The 21,318-nt window shown below is 56.3% G+C and overlaps 1 protein-coding gene across 2 annotated transcripts in view; it reads right to left on the bottom strand.

Moving 5' to 3' along the window:
* The window catches only part of SDK2 (sidekick cell adhesion molecule 2), a 264,330-nt gene that overhangs the window by 174,141 nt on the left and 68,871 nt on the right, over window positions 1–21,318 (bottom strand). The gene's annotated exons all lie outside the window — the stretch shown is intronic.

Below are 21,318 nucleotides of genomic sequence, written 5' to 3' on the forward strand. Positions count from 1 at the left end.
CCCCAGCCGGTGGTTGGGACCCGTCCTGTGTGTTCACACAGCTCCCTCTCTTCACAGATTGCTGTGTCATCACCGGAGTCTGCAACAGGATCTGGCATGGAACAGGTTCTTACCTACTGGATGGATGGATGGAAGGATGCGGGGATGGAGGGAGGGAGGAGGGGAGGATGGATAGAGGGATGGACGGACGGATGGACAGGTGTGTGGGTGCACAGATGGACAAGCGAATGGATGGGCAGACAGATGAACAGATGGATGGAAGGATGGATATATGGATGGCCAGAAGAGTGGATAAGGGATGGATGGATGCACGCATGGATGGATGGACGGACAGATAGAGGGGTGGACGGAGGATGTATGCACGCATGGATGAACTGACGGATGGACGTATATGCGGATGGACAGAAGAGTGGATAATAGATGGATGGACAGACGGGCGGATAGAGGGGTGAATGGGTGAGGTATGCACCCATGGATGGAGACACCTAGCAGTCCCAGAATCACGTCACATCAGGCCAAACATCGTTCCAAGAAACACCTCAGATGTCATCTGACTCAACCAACTTCACATCACAGGTAGAAAACAGAGACTCACTGCGGGGGCAGGGTGGGGGCGGGGGACGGCTCACAGGAGACCTTTGAGGAGATCAGGGCAACAGCCAGGGTCAGCGCCCAGGTCCCCACGCCAGGCCCACGGTTGCCCAGGACACTGGGGAGCGGGTCTCCAGCAGGCAGTAGTGAGTCCCAGATCCCGGCCACTGATTCAGCTCCCCCAGTCTCCCTCCCTGTCCTCCTGCAGAGAAGGGTCTCCAACCCCCACATCCCCTTCCCGAGACACCCCTGACTTCGGGATGCAGGGAGCGTACCCCTACTGGACTCCTCCAACCTCTCGCCCTTTCTTCCCCAGCTGCCCACCCAACCGCACTGGGGGTAGGTCACCCCAGCCCCGGGAGGGCACCCCTGAGGGCTGACTACGACACTCTCTTGGCGAGACTTTCTCCTCAATTAATGTATGTGCATCAGTGCACGTGGGGAGCTACTGGGAATATGGGGAGGGGGGAGGAACAAGGGCCAGGGAAGGGACAGAAGGCACTAGGACGTTGAGCTCAAGAGGGACAAAAGCAGGAGCAGAGACTTCCCCCCACCCACACGCTGACACCCCGTCTCAAGCCCCAGAAGGCTGATGAATGTCCCCCTGGGAGGTGGTTATGGGACAGCACTGCCACTTCCCGCTGCTTCCCCACCCTGATTGATGCCAATTAATGCCAATTAACGCAAGCCCCACTGAGCGGGAAAATGTGACTACCAGCTGCTCTCACGGGGTGTCCCTTGGCTCTCTGCAAGGCTGCCCCGGGGACATCAGCCTGGCTGTCTGGACAGCTTCTGGCCCCATTCCTCTAGGACCTCACTCCTCCCCTCCTGCAGCCTCCAGGCTGCCCCCACCCCTTCCCTAAAGCTGGAGCTTTCTTTTTAAATTTTTTACATTTTTTAATTTCTATTTATTTTTGAGAGAGAGAGAGTGTGTGTGAGTGCGAGCAGGGGAGGGGCAGAGAGAGAGGGGGACAGAGGATTCGAAGCGGGCTCTGTGCTGAGAGCAAAGAGCCTGACCCAGGGCTCGAACTCACAAACAGTGAGATGGTGACCTGAGCTGAAGTCAGTTGCTTGACTGAGCCACCCAGGTGCCCCGAAGCTGGAGCTTTCATAAAACCACATCAGCGAGAAGCCCCAAAGGGATTCTCACTTGGTCAACCGGAGCGGGGGGAGGGGACTGCCCTGGGGGGTGGGGAGAGGGTCCCTGAGAGGGGCTGGGGGTGGCACTCTTCTGCCTGTCAGGATGGGGCTAGATCAGCCAAGCTGGGAGGCGGTGGTTCTGGAAGGGACAGGCTGCAGTGTGTGGAGGTCAGTGTGACCCAGGACTTAGGCAAGGCTTGGCCCCCTCCACAGACCCGGACTCTCCTCAAAAGATGACAACTCTCAAGGGGACAGACCAGCCACAGACTGGGAGAAAGCGTCTGCAAAAGACACATCTGCTGAAAGACCGTGATCCAAATTACACAAACAACTCTTAAAACTCAACCGCAGGAAAACTAACAACCCGATTAAAAAACGGGCCAAAGACCTCAACAGACACCTCACCGAAGAAGACAGACGGAGGCAGACGAGCACACGAAAAGATGCTCCACGTCCTACGTTTTCAGGGAACCGCGAATGCAAGCAACAGGGAGGTACCGGTACACGCCCATGAGAACGCCCAAGACTCGGAACCGGGGCAGCACCAAATGCCGGTGGGGATGTCATCGTCGCTGGTGGGAAAGCAAAATGGCACAGCCACCCTGGAAGCCAGTTTGGCAGTTTCTTACTAAACGAAACATACTCTTAGCATGTGATCCAGCAAAAGGGCTCCTGGGCGTTTAGCTGGAGGAGTGGAAAACTTAGGTCCGACAAAAACCTGCACGTGATGTTGAGAGCAGCTTTATTCATCATCGCCAAAATTTGGAAGCGACCAAGGTGACCTTCGGTAGGTGAATGGATAAATAAACGGTGGTCCATCCAGACAATGGACTATAACTCATTTCTCATTTAAGAAATGAGCTGTTAATTGGGCGCCTGGGTGGCTCAGTCGGTTAAGCGTCCGACTTCGGCTCAGGTCACGGTCTTGCGGTCCGTGGGTTCGAGCCCCGCATCAGGCTCTGTGCTGACAGCTCGGAGCCTGGAGCCTGCTCCGGATTCTGTGTCTCCCTCTCTCTCCGCCCCTCCCCCACTCACGCTCTGTCTCTCTCTGTCTCTCAAAAATGAATAGATGTTAAAAAAATTTTTTCAGAAATGAGCTATTAAACCGTGAAAAGCCACGGAGGAACCTTAACTGTATTATCGCGCAGAGAAAGAAGCCGGTCTGAAAAGGCTACAGACTGTATGATTCTACCTGTATGACATTCTGGAAAAGGCAGAACTATGGAGACAGTAAAAAGATCAATGGTTGCCCGGCGGGGAGGGAGACAGAGGGATGAAGAGGAGGAGCACAGAGGATTTGGAGGGGAAACTACCCCGTACGACATTGTAATGGTGGACAAGTGCCATTATACATTTGTCCAAACCCACGGAATGTGCAAGAGTGACTGTGAACTTTAATGTAAACCACGGCCTCTGGGTGATAATGACGTGTCCACGGAGGTTCATCGATTGGATTCGAGGCACTCTCTGACGTTGGATGACAGCGAGGGAGGCTGTGCATGGGCGGGGGGCACGGGGTACAGGGGAAATCTCTGTACTTTCGGCTCAATTTTCTTTTTTTTTTTTTTTTTTAATTTTTTTTAATGTTTTTATTTATTTTTGCGACAGAGAGAGACAGAACATGAGCAGGGGAGGGCCAGAGAGAGAGGGAGACACAGAATCGGAAGCAGGCTCCAGGCTCTGAGCTGTCAGCACAGAGCCCGATGCGGGGCTCGAACCCACAGATTGTGAGATCATGACCTGAGCCGAAGTCGGACGCTTAACCGACGAGCCACCCAGGCGCCCCTCGGCTCAATTTTCAAGTGAGCCCGAGACTACTCAAAAATAAAGTCTTGATTGAAAAAAGATGCCAACTGGAGAGAGGCTGGGGAAAAGTGGCCAAAAAAGGGTTTGAGGCAAGGGTCGGGGGCTGGGGGGAGTCCTAAGGGAATGGAGAGGGAGGGATGGGAGGGAAGCCTGGGTTCTCACTCTCCCCTCCCCGGACTCGGGCGGGGGCAGGCTGAGGCGCCCAGCCCGGTCCTGCCCTCCCTCTCGGGGCAGGCAGAGGAGGAAAGAATCAATTAATTCATTAGGCTGACATGTCTGAGAACATCGCTCCCGGGACTCGACGGGCCTGGAAGCCAGTGGTGTTTAATGGGCACTTTTACTCTGAAATGACACCTGGGCCAGCTGCTTCTTCCATGGCATGAGATGTGCTTAAAGATGTAGGGAGGCGCGGCGGGGTCGGCTCCCCAAGGCAGAGGGGCAGAGGCAGAGTGGGAAGACAGGGCCAGATGTTCATCTCTGGGCCGGGGAAGGGCCTGCTGCCTCCCAGGTCACTACTCGGGCCACATTTCCTCCATCTGCCCCCGGGTGACCAGAGGGGAGCACAACAGAGCTGGTGGGGAGACCTGCGTCCAGCCTCTGAACCTCAGGGCCCTTGTGGGTCTGGGGAGGGGCCTTGCCCTTGAGTTCCGATATTCTAGAATCTGTGATTTGGAGTGGAATTCACATTTCAGAAGCTATGGACTGTTTTCTTCTTCCTTCCTTCCTTCCTTCCTTCCTTCCTTCCTTCCTCCCTCCCTCCCTCCCTCCCTCCTTCCCTTAAGTTTATTTATCTATTTTGAGAAAGAGAGAGAGGAGAGTGCTCTCCAGTGGGGGAGGGGCAGAGAAAGAGGGAGAGAGAATCCCAAGTAGGCTTTGCGCTCTCAGCCCAGAGCTCAACACGGGGCTTGAACTCATGAACAGTGAGGTCCTGACCTGAGCCGAAATCAAGAGTCGGACACTTAAGCGACTGAGCCACCCAGGCGCCCCGCTATGGATTGTTTCCAAATGCCCAACGAGTCAAGGTGTCACACGCCAGAGAACAGGACTGCTCAGAGAGGTGCAGGCATCATCTCTGGTCACACAGCTCATCAGAGGAAGAGCTGAGATGCAAACCCAGTTCCTGGGTCCTGAAGCTTGCACTTGGCCACCTCCCCGGGGCCCAGGGGCTCACCTCCTCACCCCTCTGCATACCTTTCCCGGAGAGTCTGCCCGGCCGTGCTGGTGCTACCGCCTACCTTGGGGGACTGAGTCTGGCTTCAGCCAAGTGTCCTCTTTTGGAGGTGGCTCCTGAGTGAGGCGGCCAGCCCCTCAGTGTCCACTCTGTGAGGGCCTGGACGGGCAGCAGACTCTGGGCTCGGTTGGATAAAAGGCTCTGAAGCTCCCCCGACCATTAAACCCAGGGGATCACAAGCCTATCTGTGCAGCTAGTAAGACATGGGCTCAGAGGGGGCAGGTCTGCCATCAGGGGAGCCCCCAGAGAATGCTGAGGGGGGTGGAATGGGGCTCAGAGAGTCCCTGCATCCCATTCCCCTCCAGGCCGGGCCTGCCTGTACCACCACGGAAGGGCAGATGTCATAAAGATGTCCCCAAACGCTCACCAGTCTCCTCCAGGCTCTGGGTCAGAAGGGAGAGAAAAGGAAAGGACAAATGTGTTTTGAGCAGTTCAACATGCCACGGGCTGGGCTGTTTGCCATTTGCATTTTTGACCTCAATTAATCAGGTAAGCTGAGGTATTACGGGCCCATTCTACAGATTGAGGAAACCGAGGCTGAGAGCGGCTAAGCCATGTGCCCAGCGTCTCAGAGCTAGGAAGAGGCAGTGGTGAAGTTTAAGCCTGGGGCCTGTGCCCTTTCTGCTACCCTAAAGCTTGGAAGGTTCCAGTGATGCTCCCGCCGGGAGGCAGAGGGCCCTGCTGCTTGGCCTGGGTGTGCCCGTCCCCTCTTCCCGTTGCCCACCCCTCCCCCAAGGGAAGCCTCCTGCCAGTGCGGCATCACATCCGGCTTCTCTGCAGCTTCCTTGGCACGGGGCGATTGCACCCGCTAGGCTGGGCAAGTAATCCCCATCTTATTTTGGAATATGGAAACTGGTGCCCAAGGTCCATGAGGCACAGGGGCCAGGAGTGCTGGCCTTTCTCTGCTGACGGCCCTCCCATCAACCCCCTGCAGCCCAGGCTGGCTCATGGTGCCTGCTCCCCGGGGAGGACACGGCTGGGGTGGACACGGCCCACAGCCTGGCTCTGTCCAGGGGAGGCATCGCAGAGAGAAACCAGGCCTCCCTCTCCCCCAGGAAATACTTAGCCTTCGTGTGACTGAAGCCTCTGACCCCCGGGGGCACTTGACTCTGCTGCTGTCCCAAAAAAGGAGGGGCGTCTGGAAGGTGGTTTCCCCACCGCTTGCCCAACAGCCTCCTCTCGGCCCCGGTTACTGGCCCAGATGCCCCGAAATGTGCCATGCACGCCAGCAGCTGCTGCTGTCAGCTTGCCCCTTCTCAGCGCTCTGGGTTTCAGTGACAACCCCGGTTGTCTCCTAAAGAGGCACGTCAAGGAATCCGGTCACAGTGACGCCATCGGCCGTCTCACTGTTCGCTGAGACACCGGGTGCCAGCAGCCGGCTGGCCCTGCTGCTGGCTGATAATGGGTGGTTTCCCTGCCAAAGGAAAAAGCCAGCAAGCAGTCTTCCTTGGTAAGGAAGCTCTTAGGCTGACAGGAGACGTGGAGTGGGGAGAAGGGAGGGGGCAAAGGAGGAAGGATGGGAAGAGAAGAGCTGGCCCCCTCTACCAGGCAGCCTTCCGTGATTGCTGTGGAGCAGGTGGCCAGCCATGTGGGGCCGCTCACTGTTCGAGAAAGCTTCTGTGATATCATCACTCGGGACTCTCTAGGTGCTCTTTGCCCTTTAGCTTGTACTCGATTGATTAATTTTTACTTAAGTATTGTGATCCTTCGTCCGTGTGCCCAAAAACCATTCTCTGAGAGCCTGGCATGCACAGGGCACTGTGAACAAAGATTCAGTCCCTGCCCTTGATTTGTTCACGGACAATGGGAAGAGGGTGGACATAAACAGGATCTGGATAAAGCACAATGAAGTGCTATGGGGGGGGGGGGGGTTGCAAAAGGGGCTAAATCAGCCTGGAGGCATCAGGGAAGGCTTCCTGGAAGAGAGGGTATCTAAGTCAAGCCCCAAAGAACAGATGAGGGTCAGCCAAGCAGATGGGAGCCTGCTCTAGCAGGAGGGGACACACAAGCAAAGTCCCAGAGGCCAGAAGGAGTATGGCAGGTCCCAGTTGCCAGGGTGTGTGGTGGGGGAGAATGGCAGGCAGGGATTAGGGGACAGAGGGGAGAAGGGAGGTCCAGGAGATCAGCAAGGTAATGGGAAGGCAATAAAAGTTTTAGCAGGTAACAGATCAGATTCCTGTACCAGAAAGATCATTCTGGGTTCAACGTGGAGACTGGACAGGGGAGGCCAGGTGGGCATTGACCAGGTAGAGAGGCGGTGACCAGAGCGAGGGAGTGGCTGAGGGCCAGAGAGGACAGAGAGAGAGAGAGGCACAGGGATTCCAGACATCCGGAACGTGAAGAAGGTAGAACGGACCTCGTCTGGTGACTGATTGGAAGGGGCTAGAAAAGGAGGAGGGGAGAATGTCTCCTGGGCTTCTGGCTTGAACCTCAGCTGCTGACGCCATTGAGCTTGGGAACCCCCAGAAAAAGTGCCTGCTCCGGGACAGAGGTGGCAAGTTCATGTGCTTGTGCTCTTGCTGGGTGTGTGCTGAGGCCAGCTTGCACCGCTTCTCGAAAACTCACTCTGTATCCCTCTTCCCAGCTCTGTGCTCAGTCACGGCAGGGCGGTGGCCTGAAATCGCCACGATGGGGCCCCTTACACAGCAGACACTGGCAGATGTTCGATGGGTCCAGACCGGGCTGCTGACGCTCACCAGCACAGCCCAGCGCGTTCCCTCCCCTCTGCCTTCAAGTGGCAGAAGGCAGCGGAGAAGACAGCTCAGGGCTCGGGAGGGCAAGCTGGGCTAGGCAGGGTTTAGAGTTGAACAGTGTAGTGATGGCTACAGACGAGCCACCCAGGGAGCGGGGCGAGGCGAGGAGAGTCTGACTGAGGCTTGAGCCCTGAAGGATCCCAACCCTCGCAAGGGGCCAACTGGCGGGCTTTCGGGGACGGCTCCCCAAGCCTCACGCCTCATAACCCTCACCACGCTGTATCATCGTGACTCATGGGGCGTGTGCCTCCCTGGGTGAGTTTTCCTTGCTCGACTGTAAGTTCTCTGAGGATGAAAACAAGTGTCTAACTCACGGCTTTATACCCCCAGTGCTCTGACAGTGCTGGGCAAATAGCAGCTACTCAGTGAATATTTGGCAAACCAACAAGCGAATGAATGAATGAATGAATGAATGAACAAATGACATGTTCAGGCATGCACTTGTGCCCCTCTAGGGCTAGGCTGTTTGTCTTAGATTCTATGCAGGCAGAATCCTAGGACTCGGCCGAGCGAGGGTCCAGTGCAGGCTACTTAGAAGTCTTGTGGGAGATGCTAAGAAGAATTAGACAAGAAAGGCAGGACCAGGGTGGGCGGTAAGTGGCCCTCTCTGTGTGACCTTGGGTGAGCTACTGAATGTCTCTGAGCCTCCGTTTCCTCAGTCTTACCAAGTGGGGCTGGTGATTCCTACTTCGCAGGCTGTAGGGAATTCAAGAGGATAACAAGTGAGAGTACCTGACAGGCAGGTGCTCACTAACATCCACCCTCTTGCTGTCCTGCGCTGCATCGCGGCGGGACTGTGCCCTGCGTTTCCCGGCTTCCAGGTCGGCTGCCATTTCGCCGCACTATCCAGTGCCTCTCGCTACGGCTCCTTTCCTCCACGCCCTGCCCCGAGCTCTGTTCTGATCTAGTGCCCTGGTTATTTCTATATCAAGGTGAGCCAGCCTGGCTGAAAAATATGCCTGGTGGAGATGTGGCTAAGAGGACACGAGCTGAATCTGACATCATAGGGGACGGTGGGGGAGGTGGGGGGGTAGCAGGCTGAAGGGGCCGGGGCCACGGCTGTCCCTGGCCTCCCAGTCACTCTGTTCTGGGGTTAATGTTTCTGTAATTTGCTCTGCTGGATGCTGCATTCCCAGGAAAGGGTCCTAACCTGCGGCCCTTTGGCCAGCTGGGAAAATAGCTCAATAACTGCAAAATAAGGTACCGTCCCGTGTGGATGGACCAGCGTAAGATGATCGGCACGATGGGCCGGACGTGAGCGGCTGCTTGTCTGGAGAGACAGAGAGGCACCGTGCAGAGACCAGCTGGACACGGCAAACTCTCCTGGGCGGTGGGAGAGGCGGGAGGGACGGAAGGGAGCCTCTCCCACCCTCACCCCTGCGGTGCCTCCGCCATCCGTCTCTCTTCCCGGGATGTTCGCGGGGCAGGTGGATAGCCAGAGTGCAACCAGGAAAGCGGAAACAACTTGGTGGATTAGCAGAGAAGGAACGTGCAACAGGGAGCTGGTTACAGGTGACGGGACAGCCCAGGAGACACACAGGTCCTGGGATTAGCAACCCAGGAAAACTCTACCGTCCTGGGCTGAAGGGTTCAGGAGAAAGGGGGGCGGGCGGTGATTTGAGCACACAGCAGATCACCATGGGCGGTTAGCACAGGGCACCCTGTCCGCCAGGAGCTGGCGGCGTGACTGAAACACAGCTGCTTTGAGGAATGCCAGTGGAGGGAGAAAAACGGAGGAGAACTCCCCAGCTTCTCTTCCTCCCACCTGCTCTCTCTTGCCCAAGCCTCCCACTGGTCAAACCCAGCCTGAGCCAGCTGAGCCCGCAGCCTGGGCAACCGGGAAGACAGCCACCTGTGACAGAGGACAGAACAGAGGAAGGACAAGGAAAGGATTTCGGGGGCAGCAGATCAGGAATGACACAGCCAACATGGTCGCCTTAAGCCCCAGAGCGTGCAAGCTGGGGCCTGGGAGACGCTCTCCTGCTCTCCTTCCTGACCAGTGCCGGGGCTCGTCTGACAACGCTGGACAATGGCCTCTGGCTCCTTCCCAGCTCCTGGCGCCTTGGTGATAAATGCCCAGGAGCTTCCACCCCCAGCCCGATTCATCAGGCTCCCGGTGGCAGGTTGCACGGCCAGAGACCTTGCCCACCAGGAGCTTAATCTCCCAGACAAAGAACAGAAATGCAGCCTGAGCCAGGGAGACATATAACACATCAAGGGCAGGTACCAACTGTCGGAGTCGGCCGAGGAGCCTTGCAGCTCCTGCCAGGCACAGAGATGGAACCGCCTTGGGTTTCCTCCCTTCCTACCATCGCTGGTGTGGGGGTGGGGTGGGGCTGGAAAGGAGAGTCACAGATCATCCAGGCCGTTCTCCGTTCTTGCTCCTCCCTACCTAACCCTACCGGAGCCTTCCCTTTCTCCCTCCCTCCCACCTTTCCTCAGCGAGAACTAAAATACCCTCCAGTGCACCAGCAATTCTGGAAGCTCTGGACGCCGCGTTGAGCAAGGCAGGCACGGTCCCTGCCCTCACGCCGCTTCCGCGCCAAGCCCCACAACCTTCCTCACTCGCCCCCCACGAGGGCAGGAAGAACTCCAGGAGCTGTGCCCTCCCTGCTGCTTTTGCCAAACTCGGGTTTCCAGGCAGGAGCTGAGGCCCCGGGCATCCCCAGAGCCCCCTGCAGGCGTCCCTTCTTCCCCCAACCCCTTCCAAGCGAGGACGGGGATCCGGGATCGCAGGGAGTGGGGGGGAGGGCACTCGACTCGGAGGACTGTGATTGGCCGCCACCAAGCCGACAGATGGCTGAAGAGACCAACCCAAACCGCTGGACCGCCAGAGCGCCTGCCAATCTGGTGTCACAGGCAGATGCCACGGGAGTCCCCCCACACCCCGCGCGCCCCCGCCCCTCGGCCAGCGTCTCCCGCCCGTCGGGAGCGCGGCTCTAAATCTCTTTGACATAAAATATCGTCGGAGAGCCGCAGCACAGAGAGATTAAAAAACAATAAAGAGAAAGCGAAACTCTCGACTATAATTACCAGCCTCTAGCCGGCAGCAGCAAAAACGCACTAAAATTTTAATAGGAACCACTGCATTTAATTTAACGACACATTTTTTCAATTACCAGAATAATTGTTTTATTCATAAAATGAGTTTCAATAAAGAGGGTAATTTTCCTTTGTTTTTATTATTCATTTGTGCAACATATTTGAGATAGAATTCCCTCATGTTAAGGCAGCTTGGAGAGGACTCAGGACATCTGTGTCATGAGTGAACATAGGAGGGGGCAAGGGACTCGGGGAGGTGGCCGTCCACACGCCCCTGGGGGATGACCGAGAGCTGTCTGCCAGGGCACCAACCTGCGCCCCTCCCCCCAGAGAACCTTCCAGAGTGCACTCCAGTTCACTTTGCCAGACTCCTCCAAACCCTCCTGCCAGCATCCAGCTCCCACTTGGCCGAGTTCCCCATGGCCACTGGGAAGGGGAGGTTACAAATGCAGCTCCTTCTGAACCAATGGAGGGAAGCAGAGGCTTAGATCCTCCAAAAAAAAAAAAAAATCATCCTGCTACACCGTAACACAGCCAAAGCCCAGGGCCACCTGGAGGAGACATTAAAGGTGGGCAGAGACCACATGCGGAAGCCAGCCTGTTGCCACCAGACTGAGAACAGGCTTCACTTAAGGGCCCCTGGGCTTCCGTCCCTGCCCTCCCACCATCCGGACTGCTATGACGACCAGCGCTTACTGGTGCCTCTCCTGCGTCCCCTGGACCAGCCCCCCAGCACCCAACAGAGTGGGCAGTGTTGTTCCACCCACTTTCGACAGGAGAGGCTGTGGCTCAGACGGATGAAGCAAGTTCCGCGCCCCCCCCCCCCCCGCCCCGATCTCACCCCTAGGAGGCGGGGAACAGGATTTGAACCCAGACAGACTGCCCCGAGCCCAGAGCTTCGGAGGATGCGGCCGCTGGCAGCATCCGTCTGGTGCCACCGGCTGGCCTCGCGGACGGCTGCTCTCAGTGTCAGCTCGCCAGCGCTTCTCGCTCTGGCTTCTTTCCACTTTTCTCCAAGTTCTCCCCGGGGCAAGCTCTCAGCTCAAGAGCCCTCCCCGTGAGCCTCAGGCCAGCACTCACACAGGGCAGGACTGCCTGGGGAGTAAGCAGCTCTATGGGAGATGCTCGGGGCCGTCTGCATCCTGGGTTCCTGGAGCGTCCCAATGCCAGCCCGGAGCGGCTGTCCCAATGCCAGCTCCCCATCCACGGCTGATGGTCCCCGGCCATCTTGTTGCTCCTGGGGCTGGACAGATGCAGACCAGGGTGGATGGAGGCTGGGAGTGAAGGGGCAGAGGGTACCCGGCTCTGGGCACGCAGAGATGATGCCGAGCATGGAACCCCCTCTGCGGTGTCTGGTCATTCTGAACCCCAGTAGAGCCAAGAGGGGAGAGACAAGCCACCGGGGACCAGCCGCGGGAACCCGCTTCCGGTAGGGAAATTGACATTGGTGCACAATTTCCCGTGTCAAGGGCTTTATGCAGACATTACCTCTGTACTCCCCATGGCCACCCTGGCAAGTGGATATTCTCGTTCTCCTGACAAAGATGAGGAAATTGAGGCCCCAAGAGGTCAAACGAGCCTTGTCCAAGGTCACTGAGCTAGTGAGCAGCCTGGCGGGGATCATCCCCAAGCCTGTGTTGGGTGCACCCCCTCCATATTGTGGGGTTTCTCCCGCAGGGAGCTGCCCCCTAAAAAGGACGGCAGGATGATGGACAACAGATGACAGAGGGGACAGCGTCAGGCTCACCTGGGAGCCAATGCACTGGACACACCACCCATCACACCTGCGACCTCCTTCCTTGGGCCTGTGCCCCCTGCTTGCCCAAGGTGAAGGGCTCCAGCCCTCCGCCTCCTGACCGCACAGGCCTTGACCCAGGGACACAAATCACCCCCCTTCCTGAGGGGTGCAGGTGCAGGGGCGCGGCCAGCTCTGGCCCGAAGCCTCAGTTTTCTTGAGCCCTTTGGGAAGTTCCCAATACAGGGACGAAGAGATGGGACGCAGGAGTGGTGGCTTCTCAGGATGGCTCCCTGCTCCTACCCCAGGTGTGGTCTAGCCTCTGTGGCCCTCTTTGAGGGGAGACATTTGGTGGCTCCAACACGTCCTCCTAGAACCCAGGCTCCTTCTCACCGGGGGCTTGTCCTCCCGTGTGTGTGGGGCGGGGATGGGAGGACAGAGGGTGGGTTACTAGGAGTGCCGGGGCCCTGAACTCACGTGGGGGAGAGGTTTTATGTCCTTCGCGTGGGGCTGGGACCACCCATGCTTACCCCTGGAGCAGCCCCATTGCTTGCCGCCCCCCCGACAGCCTTGGACTCCAGGCCTCCTACTGCGGGAACTTCAAAAGGGCCCTGGACATTCACACACCAGCCTATGTCTCTTATCAGGCTGGTCTTGCCGACGCCCCCACCCCCAGGTCTTCTGCTCCTTCCGGGGGGGGCTCTCCCCATGACTCTGGGCTCCTGAGGATGGGACCAAGTTGTCCTTGACCTTGGGGGTCCAGTGCTTTGCAAAATGCCAGGAATGTAGGAGCAGTTAATGAATACTCTACGTAACAGCAGAACATGACAACTTCCCTGCTGAAAGGGCTAAGTTAGGTCCCCCCACCCCATTCATATGCTGAAGCTCTAACCTCCTGCATCTCTGGTTGTGACTGTATTTGGAGACAGGGCCTTTATTTATTTATTTTTTTAAGTTAATTTACTTTGAGACAGAGAGAGAGAAAGATAATCTGCACTGTCAGCACAGAGCCCAACGTGGAGCCCGAACTCACGAACTGTGAGATCATGACCTGAGCCAAAATAAAGAGTTGGACGCTCGACGGACTGAACCACCTAGGCACCCCAGGAGACAGGGTCTCTAAAGCAGTGATCAAGATTGAATGAGGTCATTGACGTGGACCCTAATCCAATATGATCAATGTCCTATAACACAGACACACATGGAGGGAAGAGCGTGTGAAGACGCGGGGAGAAGATGGCCATCTACAAGCCAAAGAGAGGGGCCTGGGATAGATCCTTCCCTACCGGCCCCCAGAAGAAGCCAACCCCGCTGTCACCCTGATGTTGGATTCTGAGCCTGTAGAACAGGAAGAAAAGAAACTTCTGCTGACATTACAGCATCTCTAGCAAATGATTACACACGCTTTTGTACATATCTCTTCCCTTCCTTGGAATTCATCTTCCTTCTCTGCAAATGGGAGCTCTATGCATCCAGTGCTGGCTGGAAGCCCGCCTTGTCCAGGCAGCCTGCTCTGATTACAGCCACTCTTTTCCCTTAACTCTGTGGGGTCTCTCAGCGTCCTGTGTGTGGGGTATAGACCCCCACTTCTTGCTGGGTTGCTCTGCATGCGTTACTAAGTCAGTCGGGTGTGGGTTTTATTAACAGGATTGGGGCTGTGAGCTTCCTCCTGCCGGGCCTGTGTCTCTCCCATCATCAGGAGCCCCTCCCTGTGCTCTGGACTCGGCCAGGGGCTCGGCCCCCAGACGAGCTGGGGAACCGGGCTGGCAAGGAAAAAGGAACGGGGGAGTTTTTTTTGGTTTCTCACTCTGACAGTGCTGCTCCCCTGCACACCCCCGAGTTACCCCAAGAGCATTTATTATCCAGCTGAGTGCCAGCCCTGAGCTGTGGGCTGCGGGCACGCGGTCTTGCCCTCAAGAAGATCGGCACGCAGCAGGTGACGCTGTGGGGACAGAGAGAGTACAAGGGACAGCGGAGACACAGTCTGGAGAGGGGAGCCAGGGAGGGCTGCATGGAGGATCCCAGTGTTCACCAGGCCTCGAAGGGGGCAGGACCTAAACTGTGGGTACATCAGACCTTGGGCTCCACGCGCCCGTCCCCTCCTCTGTCTTCTGAGGGTGCTGAAGCCACCAGAGGAAGGGGCTTGCCCAAGGTCATTGGTCAGGCCAGGCCCTGGGCCTCAGAGGGCACTCGGAGGTCACTATTCCAGCCCCTGCCATCAGGTGGGCATGGCTGCGTAGCCCGAATCTCCCTGTTTCCTTCCGCCTCCAAGCTCTGGGGCTCGACTAGGGGGGATGAGGAGGGGCCCGTGTGGGGGGCGGGGAGGGGAGAGGGGCTGCCGGGCGCCAAGATCACATAAGCAGCAGATGTCGGCGGATTAGTGGCTCCGCTTCCCAAAGCCGCCCGAGCCACTTAATATTCTGCAGACAGAATTGCTTCCCTTTCATAAAAAGCAAACACTGAAATGCTGCAGACTCCAAACACCTGGGGAGGGCTGGAGCCTCGCGCACCTCGGGAAGGGGGTCCCGGGAAGGAGGCCAAGGGCAGTGGGGGGAGGGGGATCAGCCCGCTCGCTGATGGAAAGCAGAGGGCAGGCCCCGCAGGGAGGGAGGCCGTGAGGGTGCAGAGGGTGTCCCGGGCTTCGGGGGCTCCAGGGCACAGGGGCCACTGCGCCGGGGGGGGGGGCCTGGGCGTGGGGCAGACAGGTGGCGGAGCGATGGCACCCGGTGGCGGTCACCACCAGGAAATGACACATTCAGGGACCATTCCTCTCTCCCTCTCCATGACACCAGACACTCGGGATGGAGGCACGGTCACTGGGGTGGATCAGCAGGACGGGAGGCGGCAGGTTCTTTCCACACAAACAGATCAACAGAGCAAAACAGCAAAGACCTTTAGTTAAATAGGACGAAGAATTTCAAGAGGCCACACGAGTGTTTTTTTTTTTTAAGTAAAAGGAAGACGATGTTCTTGGATGAGAGAAAGCTCACCTCACCCAGACAGGAAAGAAGCAGAAGAGCTCCCTCGGCCAGAATCACGAGAAGTGCCAGGAGTGGCTGGGCACGGCCTGGGACAGATGACGTGGTCTCGGGGCGCTGGCTGGACGAGAGGGCTTCTGTGGCTGGGTGTTTACGCACCGTGAGTCATTTCTGGTAGGGGCGTTCGCGTTCGACCCACACAGGACGTTCCTTTGAAACGCACGTTTTTCTGAAAAAGATTTGCTCATTCTTGTGCCGTGGTTGTTTTCCCGTGGTCGTTCCATTTCTGTCCCCCGTTTCGGAAGGAATTTGGTTGGGGGTGCTAACTCAGCCTGCCTGCGGAGAAGCAGAGCCGGGGGGCTGCCCGAACCAGTTCTGGAGCCAGACTGACTGCCTGGGTTCAGATCTGAGCTCTGCTGTCTCCTACTGCCTTTGAGATGCGTGGCTGATTTTCCAACCTCAGTTTCCTTATCTGTAAAATGGGATGGTGATGCACTGCTCATAAGCGGCAAGGGTTAAGTGACCGAAGTGCATAAAAGAACACAACACAAAATACACTCTCAACGAATACTAGCTGGCCTGGCTGCGGAAGGCCTGACCCTGCCACGGCTTAGAGCAAATGCATTCTGAGAGCTGATGGACCTAGAATGTTCTTTCCCTTTTTCTTTCTCTCCCTTTCCTCCCCAGCTGCCTTCCTTCCTCTTCCTCCTCCTCCTCTCCTTTTTCACTAGAAGCTCCTCCTTCAACAGAGGATGGAGAATAGCTTGGCTCTTAAGAGCCCAAAGCTTCAAAGTCCTGTCATTCTCATCACTTTTCTCATTAAGAGCAGTTCCTTGCATTTTGTGAGTCTAAACAGAAGAAACAGCAGAGGGAGTTGATGTGGCTTCTCCCCTCCCCTCTCACACCAACACGTCCAGGGCTCCCTGGAACAACACACGGGGTCTCTCTTAGGCCCCCTCTGCCGGCTGCCCCATCCACCTGCCTCCGGCCCCATCCTCCACACCAGGGGGCTGGCAGCCGTAGGGGCTCCTAGTGTGGGAGCCAAACACCTTCCATCAAAGCTGGAAAGATGCACATTGGCCATGAAGGGAGAAAACCGGAAGTGCCGCCAGTGAATGGTGAGCAAAGACCTTCAGCCCCTGGCCTCACCAGGCAGGTGTCAGGGGAGCCGGTGATCCGAGAACATGTGCATGCGATGAGCTCTGCATGTTTATTTATTTTTGAGACCGATAGACAGAGACAGAGCACGAACAGGGAAGGGCGGAGAAAGAGGGAGACACAGAATCCGAAGCAGGCTCCAGGCTCTGAGCCATCAGCACAGAGCCCGATGCGGGGCTCGAACCCACAAACTGTGAGATCATGACCTGAGCCGAAGTCGGAAGCTGAACTGACTGAGCCACCCAGGCACCCCTGTACACGGCACTTTAGATGTCCACGCACTTTCACACCAACTGTATCTCCTGGGAAGCTCACAGCTTGGGAATCATCAGCCCATTACACAGATGAAGAAGTCAAGGCCCAAAGAGGGGAAGTGCTCTCCTGTAGCCACGTGCTGCATCAGCCACCAAGCTACCAGGACCAGGGTGGCCTGCCGTGGAATTATGTGTCATTTCCACCAAGACCCCGGAGGGGAGGCTGCCGGCTGGGGTCTTCGCCCTCCCCACGATGGGGGTTCCTGGTCCTGACTCCAGAAGCCGCGAGTCACTGGTCCTAAGGGATGAGACCAGGTCTGCCTGCTTCTGCCTCTTCTAGCCTATGGCCCGGCTCCCGGGATCGGGTCTCATTTCAAAGGACGAAAAGTCAGCCAGGAAACAAATGGAGATAAGACAACATGTGTGAGAAGTTAAGTGAGAGCCCTTCCCTCCTCTTCTCTGGGGGAAGAAAGAGAAAATCAAATGATTCTTCGGCCCGCAGTTCGGTGGGAATCTCCTGCCTGCATCGGGGCTCCGCACACAAAGCCCAGGCCAGAAAGTATTTGTCCCAGTCCAAGGGGGACTTGAGGGGCGCGCCTGGTTGTTTAATCTGTATCTGACCCACTGGAGCGACGCGGATGGGCAGAGAGGGGCAGAGGGCAAGGGTGATGGGGACAAAGGGACTCCAACAAGAAGACAGAATGCCACTGGGGTGCACACACTGAGGACCTCCCTGAGCCTTGAGTTTTCTCACAGGTGGAGGAGGGATGAGAGTAATACATGAATCAGCGTGTCTCTGGCTAAATGGGATGATGTATGTAAAAACGGTTGGCACACTGGCACAGAGCAAGGAGTTGAAAAATGGAAAATAATATAATTTAATACGATATAATATAACATAATGCAATATCATAGAATATATTATGTCCTAATGTGTGTTATAATTCTTTGTGTAGGGGCTCTTGAGCTTGAGAACTTTCTGCTGACATGGGAGGAGGGGAAGGGGTGGGTGGGAAGGCATTCAGCTGAGAGCCCAGAGCCCAGAGCCCTGAGTGGGAATGCAGGAAGGTGGGGGGAGGCAGGTTCCCTGTCATCCGTGTGTCCCCCCCTTCCCCGTCCCTTCTATTCTATAAACCACCCTTTAGCCTGGCTGCTTGCCCAAGGCCTCCCCATGGCCAGGTAAGTAGACACGGAGGGACAATTAGGTAAGGTCAGCCCGTCACTCTTTCTTTCTGTGCACACCTCCCTGCCCTAATAGAGACTGGTGCCCCAGATGTCTGTGCACGAGTCAGGATGCCATTAAAACTTTGCCTGGAGAGCACACGGGAGAGGGCGAGACAACTCAAACCCTTGGGTCGTGGGCCTGATGCCCCCAAAGGTTGGGCACCGCTAACCACCATGGCCCCTCGACTAGCATTTCCTCTTGGTCTTTTGTCAGTGTGTAGGACGGGGCGGGGGGGGGATCCCCAGGTTGTCATGCAGGGGAGGTGGGTCTACGCCCCAGAGTCTTGCCTTGGCTCTGCCTTGAAAGGCAATGTAATACGGAACACAAACACGGGCTCCACACAGAGCGGGGTTCGAACCCTGCCCACAAGCGGATCGCCGAGACCCCGAGAACCTCGGTGTCCTCATCGGCAGGACTCAGTCGCTGCCAGTGCTACTGCCCAGAGTCATGAGGATAAACCACACACGGGTGCCATTAAAGCAGTTAACAACCAGGAACACGGGGCGCCACTCAACTGGAATGATGCGGGGCCTACAGGGTGGAGCAGGCTGGGCGCCCCGCCAGGGTGGCTGTGCTAAGCGTTCACCCTTCAGCTGCTGGAACGCGGAGTGTCCCGGAGATGTCGCTGGCTGTGCAAACACAGAAGAACTTCCGGCGTGCCGAGGGGGAGGGGCATGGGGTGGCCGTGCGCCTCGCTTACAGGGTTACTGTGCTTGCTCTGGCACAGAGCAAGGAATTGAAAAATGGAAAATAATATAATTTAATATGATATAATACAACATAACACAATATTATTCCTGTTGCGTGCACCTGCGCTGCCTTGTGCCTACCGGGCCAGCTCCCACTCCTTCCCTGGCTCAGATTCAGGAGCACCCGGGCTCCTCTGCCAGGGGACCGTGTCTGGGCCGAAGCTCCCACTTGCCAGCAAGAGCTAGGACACCCTCGGGGGTCAGGAAGCGGAGTGCATGGGACGAGGACAGTGGGGCAGGTAGGGCACAGAAGAGTGGAGATGCCACCTTGCTCCTGCTCGCTGTGCCCAGGCTTTTGGGGATCTGGCGAGCGCTCTGTCCCAGACTCCCACAGACTCGGCCACCAGAGATGTGGGCCGAGAGAAGGGCTGGGGAACTATTTTGGGTCTGGAAGGAGAGCTGTGTGGGCGTGTGAGGGAGGCAAGGTCAGGGTGGGCAGGGCGGGGCCCCTCCTTCTGGCTCCTTCCACCCACACGAGCCACCCTGCCTGTGGTCAGTCCTCAGTCTGGCCTCCATATAAATGATGAGGCCTGAGAGGCCTGAGAGGTGGGAGCCAGAGGGTCACCTGTGGATTGTCAAGACCCCTTGGCTGGCTGCTCCTGGACTGAGTCTCTGTTCGCAAGGGCTCTCTCTTCCAAGGCCAGGATCAGGGTGACAAAAGTGAGGAAGGGGTGCAACATGGAAGGAAGGGGTGCCGAACACTGCAGTCACTGAGATAAATAAGATTTTAATGCAGCGTTTCCCCAAACACAACTTTAATGTAAGAAATTCCATGACGAACAAAGTATCACAATAGATAAGTCAAGTCAGGCTCCAGCAGGGCCGGGAGTGGGGAAGGCGAGTACGGTCAGCCGTGCCAACTGCAGGGTCAGAGCTTCTCCTTATTGAACATTTTGGTATTTTGTCCACTGTGGAATTGTTGCGTTAACTGGGGTGTTCAAAAACATTGCACTGAAACGTTATTTATCTCGATTACCAAACTTCTGGGTACCCCTTCCAGTTTGTACTGGGGGCGAGGGCTCTAACTTGCCCACCCCCCTCCTGCGCTGGCTCTGTTCTGTTTTCACATCCGATCAGTTCACTTGTTCCGCCCACGCCCCTCCAAGGATCAGAGCAGGTGAAAATATGGGAGAACAGCAGCTACATAGAATCTGATGCTGCGTGAGGCCCGAAGCCTCTCAAAGGAGAAAACAGAAGCGGCAGGGGAGAAGCAGGCAGGCAGGGAGGAGGGTCTGTCCAGGGTGCTGGACAAGGGCTGGGGAGACAAGGGGAGAGCCTCGGGGACTGGAAAAATATCACCGCCATGTACTGAACAGGTTACCACGTGCAAGGGCTGTTGTGAATGATGTGTACATATTCTATACGCTTTGACACAGGCCCGCTCATCCTAAAACAAGGAGGTGGCTTCACTTACGTTCCCCATTTTACAGATGTGAAAACTGAGGCACACAGAAATACCCAAGGCCGTGGAGCCGCGACGAAGCAGAATATCAACTCAGGTGGTCTGACCCGGACCTCAGAGTTCTTACCTCCCGGGAAGGGGGGAGGGAGAGTGGGGACAGAGGCCATGCCCCAGTCCTGGGCCTCAGGTCACTGCTGGCAGGGAGGCCTGGGCAGGCTCCCTAAATAAAATCCTATTTCAAATGCGCTGGTGAGTTTTCTTTCTTTTTCAGTCTTACAGCTTATCTTTTCGTAAACTTCTTGCAGTTATCCTGCTTCATACTTTTCTGTAAATCCAGACTTGGATTTCTTAGAGTTGCTTGGATCTGTACGGTCCAATATAGCAGCTACCTGCCACGTGCAGCTGTTTAAATTTCAACTTCACATAAAAAAAAAAAAAAGAAGAAATAGCATAAAAAATTCAGTTTCTCAACTGCACAGGCCACATGTGCTTTGTGGCTACCATGTTGGGCCCAGCAGAATACAGAACACATCTATCACCAAAGGAAGAAGTTCTACTGGACCTTGATGGCTTAGAGTGTGGAACCCATCTGAATCACTTTCCGCTTCAGGTGGAAGTCTGCGTTCTCTCCTGGGTCTGAGCCTCTGGGCTAGATGGTCATCGGGAACAACCGATTTTGTTTTTAAGTTTATTAATTTATTTTTGAGAGAGAGAAAGGGAAAGGGTGAGCACGAGTGCACATGTGCGAGTGGGGAAGGAGCAGAGAGAGGGAGAGGGAGAATTCCAAGCAGGCTCCGTGCTGTCAGCATAGAGCCTGATGTGAGGTTCAATCCCATAAACCATGAGATCATGGCCTGAGCCGAAACCAAGAGTGGGACGCTTAATGGACTGAGCCACCCAGGTGTCCCAACAACTGTTTTAATTTATCCCACGGGATGCAGGTGTGACCCAGAGGGATGCCCACTGTCCTCCCTGCCCATTCCCATGGCCTTGAGAAGCTGAACATCTAGGCCTGGGCTTCTAGGAAGGGTGGCGTGGCTGCTCTCAGACCAGTCTTCCTCCTGCAGATAATAACTACAGAAACAACTGCCTGAGGCACTGGAGAGGAGCAGGCCGCACTAGAAGGGACTCAATACTCAGAAGACAGGAAAAGCACTCAGGTGAGTTTCCCATATCTATGGGGTTTTATTTGAGGGCAGGCGCCAGCCTCTGCTAAGTGGGGCAGCTAGACTCCAGAGAGAAAACCCATAGCCT

This window comes from Panthera leo, chromosome E1 (genome assembly GCF_018350215.1).
Source record: "Panthera leo isolate Ple1 chromosome E1, P.leo_Ple1_pat1.1, whole genome shotgun sequence".
Lineage (NCBI taxonomy): Eukaryota > Metazoa > Chordata > Mammalia > Carnivora > Felidae > Panthera > Panthera leo.